Source organism: Mus caroli, chromosome 19, assembly GCF_900094665.2.
Source record: "Mus caroli chromosome 19, CAROLI_EIJ_v1.1, whole genome shotgun sequence".
Taxonomy (NCBI): domain Eukaryota; kingdom Metazoa; phylum Chordata; class Mammalia; order Rodentia; family Muridae; genus Mus; species Mus caroli.
Window position 1 is genome coordinate 42638568 of NC_034588.1, and position 10582 is coordinate 42649149.

The 10582-nt window shown below is 45.8% G+C and overlaps 1 protein-coding gene across 1 annotated transcript in view; it reads right to left on the bottom strand.

The window, feature by feature from the left end:
* Armh3 (armadillo like helical domain containing 3) overlaps positions 1–10375 on the bottom strand; it is a 181922-nt gene extending 171547 nt beyond the window's left edge. The window contains exon 1 of the mRNA XM_021151523.2: positions 10225–10375. The gene's annotated coding sequence lies outside the window, so the exon portion shown is untranslated. The remainder of the gene's footprint in view (positions 1–10224) is intronic.
* Positions 10376–10582: the final 207 nt, after the last annotated feature.

Below are 10582 nucleotides of genomic sequence, written 5' to 3' on the forward strand. Positions count from 1 at the left end.
AGCCCCGGCTGTCCTGGAACTCACTTTGTAGACCAGGCTGGCCTCGAACTCAGAAATCCGCCTGCCTCTGCCTCCCGAGTGCTGGGATTAAAGGCTTGCGCCACCACGCCCGGCCCTCATGGTCATTTTTAACAATCATTCCAAGTCAGTGGCTCTCAGAGGAGACAATTTTGCTCTGACCCATTCACCCAACACCCAAGAGAGACAACTCATTTAAAAGAGACCCTGAGTTCTATTCCTAACACTGAAGAAAGAAAATCTTTAGTTATGTCTAGTTAGTCTTTTGCAAGACCCACCACACACATCACTAAGAAAATGCAGGCTTTGCGACTTCTGCAACTCTTCCTTTTCAAGCTAACTCCCATCTCTCCAGCCCGTGGACTTAGCTTACTTTCACAGGATTCCTCGGCACAGGTTCTCTTATTAGCATGGACAACAGATTCCCCCACTTCCAGCCCAAAGACTGGTAAACAAGTATGTAACACCATCCTGTGGCTATTCACACCATGCTGTAACCAACTGAGCTAACCATCCAGTTATGGCCAGTTACTCCAAGTCTTTCTTCAAAATAAAAACAGAGCAGATCCAAATTCTATTTGTTTGTTTGGGTTGGGTTTTTATTTGCTTAGTTTTCTTTGGGGTGGGGGAAGAGTCACAGCAGGGCTCTGTGTAGCCCTGGCCATCCTGGAACTCACTTTGTAGACCAAACTGGCCTCAACTCAGAGAGCTACCTGCCTTTGCCACTGCTGCCCCGTTTAGGCCTGTGTTCTTGAAGTCATCTCCCCGAAAGCCTGCACTGAGATGGAACAGAACATGCCGTCACTGCTGCTCTTTTAATTCCTGGATGCGGAAGTCTTCAGTTAGTCCTCCTTATCCTCAGAGCACTGCTTCGGTCTTGTGGGAGGTGATATACGTTAAGATAACACTCCAGAGAAGTTACTATGCACTTGGCACTATTCTCTGTGCGTTAAATACTCTGCATTTATTCTCTACAATAATCAGATAGAGTAAGCACTACTGTCATAATCTTATATGAATTTTACTTGCCCAAAGTAACACAGCTGGCAAATAGTAAAGAAAGACACTAAATGTTCTTCTCTGGTCGCCACCCACTCTAATAGAGTCAGGAGATGGCTCAGCAAGGAAAGGCACCTGCCGTGAAGCCTGACAACCTGAGTTGGATCCCCATGGTGGAAGGAGAACTGACTGCCACCAGTTGTCTTCTGACCTCTACACACACACTACAACATGAAGGCACCCACAGCAGGAACACATACAAACATAATAAATAAGGACATACATACATACATAAAATATATATAATTTAAACATATTTTAAAAGAATGTCTTGTGAATATAGATCAGGCTCTAGGTATAGCAAATTATTAAAAAGCAGACTGAGGGGGCTGGTGAGATGGCTCAGTGCGTAAGAGCACCCGATTGCTCTTCTGAAGGTCCAGAGTTCAAATCCCAGCAACCACATGGTGGCTCACAACCATCCATAACGAGATCTGGCGCCCTTTTCTGGAGTGTCTGAGGACAGCTACAGTACTTACATATAATAAATAAATCTTTAAAAAAAAAAAAAAGCAGACTGAGTGTGTGTTGTGGGAGGACCTGGTGCTGTCTGTATGTTGATGTTAATTCCACTCTCCTGGGAGGGGTTGCTGACAAGGAGTGAGTCATCCTCGGGTGACTTGTTTGAACCAATCCCCTAATGAATAAGGGCCAATCACTGGGCAAGTAAGAGGGACTTGCGGGTTAGACAAAGTATGAGAGTTAGGTCTCTATTGGACAGGGATAGTGTGAGGACAAGACGTAGTTACAAGCATCTCCTGGCTTCAATGGTAGGTCCGTCATCATCACGGGAGGATTTAGATTTAATAAGGCTTACAAGGAACATTTTAGTTGTTGCACCAGCAATTGAGTTACCGTCGTTTCTGAACTAAGTTTGTGTTGCATTTTCCATCACACAGCTGGTCGCCCAGGTTCAAGAGAGAAAAGTACAGCAGCAAAGTGTGGGTTTGCCTGAGGTGCACCACAAAGGTGTGGGGGATTTGAAGCACGGGTTGATGTGGTAGCTACTTGCCATAGGGAACCAACCAAACTGGGTGGAGACAGGTGGAGACATTTGGGGAGCTCCGGGCCAGAGACTCTCCACGAGATAAAAACAGGTAGGCCATTGTCTGCCATTACATGACTGGCCAGGCCACCAGGGCAGAGGCACAAGCCAAGGAACGTGCCGGTTCTCTTTTTTTTTTTTTTTTTGGGGGGGGGGGTGAGAGAGGGTTTCTCTGTAGCCCTGGATGTCGTGGAACTCACTCTGTAGACCAGGCTGGCCTCGAACTCAGAAATCCACCTGCCTCTGCCTCCCAAGTGCTGGGATTAAAGGCGTGCGCCACCACTCCCGGCAAAGGTTCTCTTTTTTAATTAATTCCCACAACAAGTGTGAGTTACAACCTTAGGGAGTGAGTAGGCAATGCTTAAAACTGAATGCAGGACTCTGACCATAGGGACACACTCTACAGCAGAGCTGCAGCTTCAGACCTTATAAGTCTAAGTCCAAACTAAACCCTAAAATCAAAATTCCCACTTGATGCAAAAGAATCTACTAACACAAGACAACACTTAAAAAAAATCACCATCTCGGGCTGGAGAGATGGCTCAGAGGTTAAGAGCGCTAACTGCTCTTCCAGAGGTCCTGAGTTCAAATCCCAGCAACCGAATGGTGGCTCACAACCACCTGTAATGGGATCTGATGCCCTCTTCCAGTGTGTCTGATGACAGCTACAAAGTAAATAAATAAATAAATATATGTCAGTGTCCAAATTTCACGTGTGCTATAAGCAGTGCTTACCTCAGACTGTATTCAGTCTGTATTTAAAAGCAGAAGTAGGGATAGTAAGATGGCTCAATGGGGAACGGTGCCTACTGCTAAGCCTGAAGATCCGACCGAGTTCAATTCCAGAACCCACAGGGTAGAAGGTAAAAACCAAATGGAGAAAGCTGGCCTTTGACCTACACACGCACGGCATGACATAGAAGTAGTCACACACAGAAGACATCAAGTAAATAAAAGCAGAAGTAGCTGGTGACGCATGCCTTTATTTCCAGCACTTGGGAGGTAGCAGGAGGATCTGAGTTCAAGACCAGCCTGGTCTACAGAATAAGTTCCAGGACAGCCACAAGTGGACTATCATCAAAGAAATGAATTTTGATTTGTCAGTGTTAAGGTGTTGTGTCCAAGACTTAGACAGACAGACAGACACACACACACACACTTCCAGTCACAACACACTTACTAAACTGTCTAGTTTCACAAACCAACAACACAAATAAAGAGGTTTATATATAAACTGAACATTAATCCCAGCATTTGGGAGACAGTGGCAAGTGGATCTCTGAGTTCCAGGTCATCCAGGGGTAAGAAAAGAAACCTAGCCTCCAAAAACAAAAACAAACAAACAAAAAGGTTAATATAAACATAACCACCTCAGAATCCCTTTCAACTTATCTTACACAAGAAGTCCTGCTAGCCCTTCCTAAGACCTGTCTCAAAAGTTCCAAGTTGGAACAAGTTCCAAATTGTCAGGATGTCAGGACATTCATGTTGAAAGCCACACTCCCCTCATCTCACATAACTAAAACTATGCTCAAACTCTCAACCTCCTCAAACGATACGATGCTATTCTTCTCACTTCCCTTCTGTTCAACAGCCTAAGCGCATGAATAGCAGCCACCTAAGATGAAGTGAAGGGGGCTGATAGCTCAGTGGGAAGAAAGAGCCTGCATAGCATGAGGCCCTGAGTTCTCTAGCATGGACAGAGAAAAAGAAAGGCAGTGAAGAGTATGGAGGAGACATCTAAAGTTAACTTCCATCTTATGAAGACAACTGAGCTCTATCACTCAGATCTTATAAAGACCCAGACATGGTAGTAGCACAAGCCTTTAATTCCAACCTCAGGAAGCAAAGGCAGGTAGATCTCTTTGAGGTGGAGGCCAGTCACAGGTCCAGGTCCCAGGACAGCCAGTGCTACATAAAGACATATCCTCTCTCAGTGGAACTGGTGGTTCACTACAGAGGAAGAGACATGAGGATCAGAGCTTCAAGGTCTGGGCTGGAGGGAAAATGCTCAGTATTAAGAGCACATTGCTCCTGCAGGACCCAGATTCACTTCCCTGCACCCATATCAGGCAGCTCCCTACTGCCTGGAGCTCAAGTGTCAGGGAGCTGACACCACTCGCACCTCCTCGGGCGCATATGTACAGCTACGTTAAAATAAGAAAGTTCAGGGTATATATCCTTATGCAACAAATCTGACCAGCAATCCAGGCTAAATGAGACCCTGCTTCAAAACACAAACAAAATCTTAAAAGGTGGAGGTAGCTGGAGAGATGGATGGCTCAGCAGACATGAGAATTTGAGTTCCAATCCCCAGCACTCTCATAAGAAGCTGGGTGAGGCCACACACATCTCTAACCGTGAAGGTCAAGGTCAAAAGGATCACTGGGGCTTGCTGGCTGCAAATCTAGCTCCAGAGTCTGTAAAAGACCCTGTCTCAAGGGAACAGGGCAGAATGATAGGACACCCAACATCCTCTTCTGGCCTCCATAACATGAGCATAAATGCAAACACACACACAATACAATAAACTTAAAGAGGAGGGTCTGAGAGAACAACTCTAATGACAAAGTGTGTGCCTTGCAAGAATAAGGTGCTGAGTTAGACACCCAGAACCTACATTAGAAACAACAACAAACTGGCATGGTGACACACACTTCTAATCCCCACTCTGAGGAAGGCAGAGACAGGTGGATCCCAACGCTCATTAGGCTTATAAAAATAAACTGACAAGCTAGGTTCTGGCTGCACAGCCCTTTACTCTCAGCACTCAGAGGCAGTTGCAGCTCTAAATTTGAGGCCAGCCTGGTCTACAGCGTTGAGTCCCACAAGAGCCAGGCCTACACAGAGAAAACATGTCTCTAAAAAACAAACAACAACAACAACAAATCCTGATAGACTTTATACTAGTACAAAAGCACAGTATAGGACAAAAGATACAAAAACGTTACAAACTTATGATCACTGCCTTGAGAACCCACCATTAGGTAGAAAAAGATACATATTGGCCTAAGCACACTTTACACCTTGCACTTGGAAGGTAGAAGCAGGAGGACTTCTGTGAGTTCAAGATCAACTTGATCTACATAGTGAGTTCCAGGCCACCAAGGCTACAAGCGACATCCTATCTCAAAAACACAAAACAAAAAAAGCTACACATATTGATACTTCCTAATAAGCAAATATTTTCCCTGTCCATATTGTTTCTCACACATCCCTTCCCTCACAGCTACTGCCAACCTATTCAGCTCACTGGACCTCCATAGTTGCAGCTACCTACGGACACACCTACCCTTGAATATCCCACAAGCAATGTGACCTCAATATACCAGACAGCCCCAAGTAATTTCTTTCCATAACCACCTAACCTTTAAAGGTTGGCTCTGTTCAAGAATATAAAATAGTTGTACGGAAGCCGGGTGTGGTGGAGCACGCCTTTGATCCCAGCACTCAGGAGGCAGAGGCAGGTGGATTTCTGAGTTCAAGGCCAGCCTGGTCTACAGAGTGAGTTCCAGGACAGCCAGAGCTACACAGAGAAACCCTGTCTCGAAAAACAAAAAACCAAAAAACCAAAACAAAACAAAAAAACAGTTGTAGGGATAATCTTTTTGTGCACTGTGTAAAGATTGCCCTTGCATTACTCAGATGCTGGTTTCTGTAAGGGACAGAGATCTGATTATCGGCAGGACTCTGGCATTGTTACTCCAACTGTTCAACACCTGCATCATATATGTAAACCCTCACTCCCCCTCTCACCTTCTAATTGGTTTTATTTAAAAAAAAAAAAAAAAGCTGGTGGCCTTTTGGTGAAGCAGAAGAGGACAGGCAGGGAAAGTTAGGCGTGGGAACGCTCCCCCGTCCCAGTACTAGAGACCAATAGGTAAGAAGCCATGTGGCAAACATAGAATAATATAAATGGATTAACATGAGTTGTAAGTGCTACTTGGGGACTAATCAAGGGACTAACATTATTTTAAATAAATATAAATCGGGCCGGGCGTGGTGGCGCACGCCTTTAATCTCAGCACTCGGGAGGCAGAGGCAGGCGGATTTCTGAGTTCGAGGCCAGCCTGGGCTACAGAGTGAGTTCCAGGACAGCCACGACTACACAGAGAAACCCTGTCTCGAAAAACCAATAAATAAATAAATACATAAATAAATAAATAAATAAATAAAAGTCTCCACATCACCTTAGAGGCTGGGGTAGAAAGGCCTTATGGTTGTAAATAGTGGTAAAGCATTTGCCCATTAGGAACAAGCCCCTGGGTTTGAATGCCACAACAACAACGTTCTTTTTCTGTATCCTGAAGTACAGACTCCTAGTTATTATATCCAAATTCTAGTAAATGAAGTCTCCTCCACCCCAGGCCTGAAACCTTAGACCATTCTCCTCCTACTCATGTCTCAGCTACCTCAGAACTATTTCTAACATCATTCTGTTCTCTACCTTACCAAAGCCAAGTTATTCCAAGTCTTACTCAACTATAACATCTGTAGACCTGTCTTTCATTACCTAGAGTTTTAATCTGCACTCTCTCACTCTCTAAAACAGTTTCAGGGCTGGCAAGATGGCTGAGCTGGTAAGAGCACTGGCTGCTCTTCCAGAGGACCCAGGTTCAATCCCCAACACCCACATGGCAGCTCAATATTATAACTCCAGTTCCAGGGGATTGGACACCCTCATATAACATACATGCAGGCAAAACGCCAATACACATAAAATGAAAAAAAATACAGAAAAAATAATTAAAAAAGAAGTACTGGATCCTCACCTGGGAGGGAGGCAGAGGCGAGCGGATCTCTGTGAGTTTGAAACCAGCCTGGTTTACAGATCCAGTTCCAGGAACAATCAGGGCTACACAGAGAAACTCTGTCTCTAAAAGTAAAATTAAATAGATAAAGAAAGAGGACCGGGGCTGGTGAGATGGCTCAGTGGGTAAGAGCACCCGACTGCTCTTCTGAAGGTTCAGAGTTCAAATCCCAGCAACCACATGGTGGCTCACAACCATCTGCAACAAGATCTGACTCCCTCTTCTGGAGTGTCTGAAGACAGCTACAGTGTACTTACATATAATAAATAAATATTAAAAAAAAAAAAAGAAAGAAAGAAAGAGGACCAAGGCTCAATCTGTAGTGCCTTCATGACAGCTCATAGCCGTTTGTAGCTCCAGTTACAGGGGATCTGATGCTCTCTTCTGGCCTATGTAGACACCAGGCATACATAAGGTACACAGAGACATAATGAGCAGCATACTACACATGAAATAATAGTTTGTTTTTCTTTTACGTTTCAATGGCATCCTGCCCTCCTTTCGATCTCACCTCCAGACAATTCCCCAGTGGATAGCCTGTTTTGGATGATTTTTTACCCCATATACACAGCATGCTGGTTTTTCCCTCTTCACACTTTACGCCATGTCTGCAAAGGCTCTTCTCTCCAACTCAAACGCCTTATTATGCAAGCTCCTACTTAATCTTCAACACATGGTTCAAATACACCTTCCATACAAAGCTCTCCCGACTTTCTCTGGCAATGGCAGTCTTCCCTTCATGCTGGACAAATGCCTTCACACAGATATGTAACACACACCCTGAGAAAACTTTGTCCAAATATGTGTCTCTGATTGATGTTAAAAACTGACCCTAGGGCCTGGGGAGATGGCTCAGTGGTTAAGAGCGCTGACTGCTCTTCCAGAGGTGCTGAGTTCAATTCTCAGCAACCACATGGTGGCTCACGACCATCTGGAATGAGATCTGGTGCCCTCTTCTGGTGTGTGTCAGAAGACAGCTACAATGTACTCGTATAAAAATAAATAAATCTTTAAAAAAATATTTCACCTTTGATGCATGCTCATGATCCAAGTAGTTGAGATGCTGAGGCTGGAGGATCACTGTAAGTTCAAGGCTGGCCTAAGCTACACTGCAAGACCCTGTCTCGGTCACATGAATGTTCAAGACTTGTATGATGAAATATTCGCCATTCAGTAATCACAGTTAGATGAATCATCATCCTCTATGAGCTGTGTAAAACATAGCAAAGATTTTTTTTGGATATTATTTTTCTGTCTCTAATTGAACTTCTAAACTACTGTCTGTAGGAATGTGTATGGGAAATTTTATTGGTTATCTTAGAAAATAGTTACGCTGTAATATTAATTTGCTACTTGATATCTGCCTTGAAGTTGGACTTGAATACTGTGAAATTGAAAAATAAAATGGGAACTGCAGGGAAAAAAAAACCCTGACTCTAAGCTAAGTCTCCGTCTAAATCAGTGCTCAGTGAGTGCTGAAGCAACATCCCCTCACATCCCTGAATCCATTTGTTATTTGGTCATATTTTCCAAGTTTTATGGATCCCTAAAATGTGCTGTGTAAAACCCCAAATTCTGGGTTGGTTTCTGTTGTTATTTTTCCTCATTTTTTTATGTTGTTGGGTTTTTTTTTTTAAGATTTATTTATATGAGTATACTGTAGCTGTAGGTGTCTTCAGACACAGCAGAAGAGGGCATCGGATCCCATTCCAGATGGTCGTGAGCCACCATGTGGTTGCTGGGAATTGAACTCAGCACCTCTGGAAGAGCAGTCAGTGCTCTTAACCTCTGAGCCATCTCTCCAGCCCCATGCTATTGTTTTTTAATAGGTGTGTCTGTGTGTGGGTGTGTGCTTGAGTGCAAGTACCCACAGAAGCCAGTTACAGGTACCTGTGAGCCAGGAGCTAGCTAGTGTGGGAGCTGGAAGCCACATTTGGGTCTTCTGAAAGAGCAGAAGTGCTCTTAAACCTCTGAGCCACCTCCGAATCCCAGATTCTGGGTTCTAAGTTGTTATCTAGGGTTTGTTTTCATTTTTGGTGGGTTTTGGTTTTAGTTTTTTTGTTTTTGTTTTTATTTTGTGTGTGTGTGTGTGTGTGTGTGTGTGTGTCTGTGTGCGTGTGGCCTTGAACTCAATGTGTATCTCAGGCAGGTCTCTCTAAGTTCGAGGCCAGTTTGGTCTACAAAGAGAGTTAACAGCAAGGGCTACACAGAGAAACCCTGACTTGGGGGGGGCGGCGGGGGGGGGGTATTTAAACATAACAAGGCACAATGACTGTCATAATAAGAACACATTAAAGGCTTGCTAATTCATTAAGAAAAGAATGAATTCTTTAACTATCGGAAGAGAAGTTAGCAAACCCTTTGTTAGATCTGCTATCTTGAAAGCGTTCCCATGGAAATGACCATACATACACATTCAGTCAAAAACATACCAAAGACGATTCCAAGTCACTCTGTGCTAAATCATGGGCAGGAGATAAGCCTGGCTTGGTGGGGCACACTGAAATCACAGCATTTGGGAGGGAGAATCAGAAGGATCGCTACAAGTTTGAGGTTAGCCTGATCTACATAGCTAGTTCTGAACTGGCCAGGGGCCCTAAGGCTACACATAAGATGGCTCTAACACTAACCCTGTTTAAACAGCATGCTTGCCCTATTTTCAAGGAAAATACACTTAAAGTTTAAAACTTTTTCTAGAAAGAAAAGTTGGGGAGGTTCCGATAGTCCCGCAACATTTTATTAGGACATGGCTGAAGTATATCCACTGTCCCCATTAGCCAGGGACAACTTCACCGTACGAGGGAAGGGGTGGGTTTCCCGGCTGGCACACACTCCTCCCATGAAAGCGCAGTGGGTTTATTAACTCTGCAAAAAGTGGGTGCTAAAGACGGAAGAGCGCAGGACCCGGCATCTGAACACTTCACAGGGACCCGCCACCTCCCCTTGGAGGCGCAGCTTCCCACCAGGAGCCGACCGGCTCGGGGGTCAGCCCCGCGCTGGGGTCAAAGGTCAGCGCCTCGGCGTCCCCCGAGGCCCCAGCGGGACCTCCGACGGGCCGGACCCAGCCGGTAGCGGGCGATCGAAGGCAGCGAGGCGGACTCTGAGGTCCCAGGCCCGACCCTCCCACCGCAAGCGGCCCCAGCAACCGCAGCCCTCCCCCTGCCCTGTCACCCGTGTCGCCGCGGCACACTCAGGCCCCGCCCCCAGGGCCGCCTCTGCGTCCAGGCCTAGTAGGGCGGACCCGCAGAGGTCGGCCAGGTTCGAGGACCCGGCAGGGCCCGCGCCGCTTACCGAGCCCCGGGCTTCTCTAGCACCCTAGCAGCTCGCAGGCCTGCTCGCTCCCGACTCCGGCGACGCCGCCACTGCTCCGGAATCACGGGCGCGTTCCCGACCTCCCGACACTTTTCCCCCAGGCCGCCGCTCCCCGCCGGGTCCTAAAACCCTCCTCTCCTCAGGTTCTTTCACGCCCTCTTCCTGAAGCGGGTTCAGACCACGATTCCCAGCAAGCATCGCAAAAACTACAACTCCCAACAGACACCGCGAGAGAACTAGCCCTTCACCTGAAGCCACTGGCTTTAAATCCACTCTAGTAGAGGTTTTTTATTGTTGTTGTTGTTGTTGTTGTTGTTGTTGTTTTCGTTATTTTAAA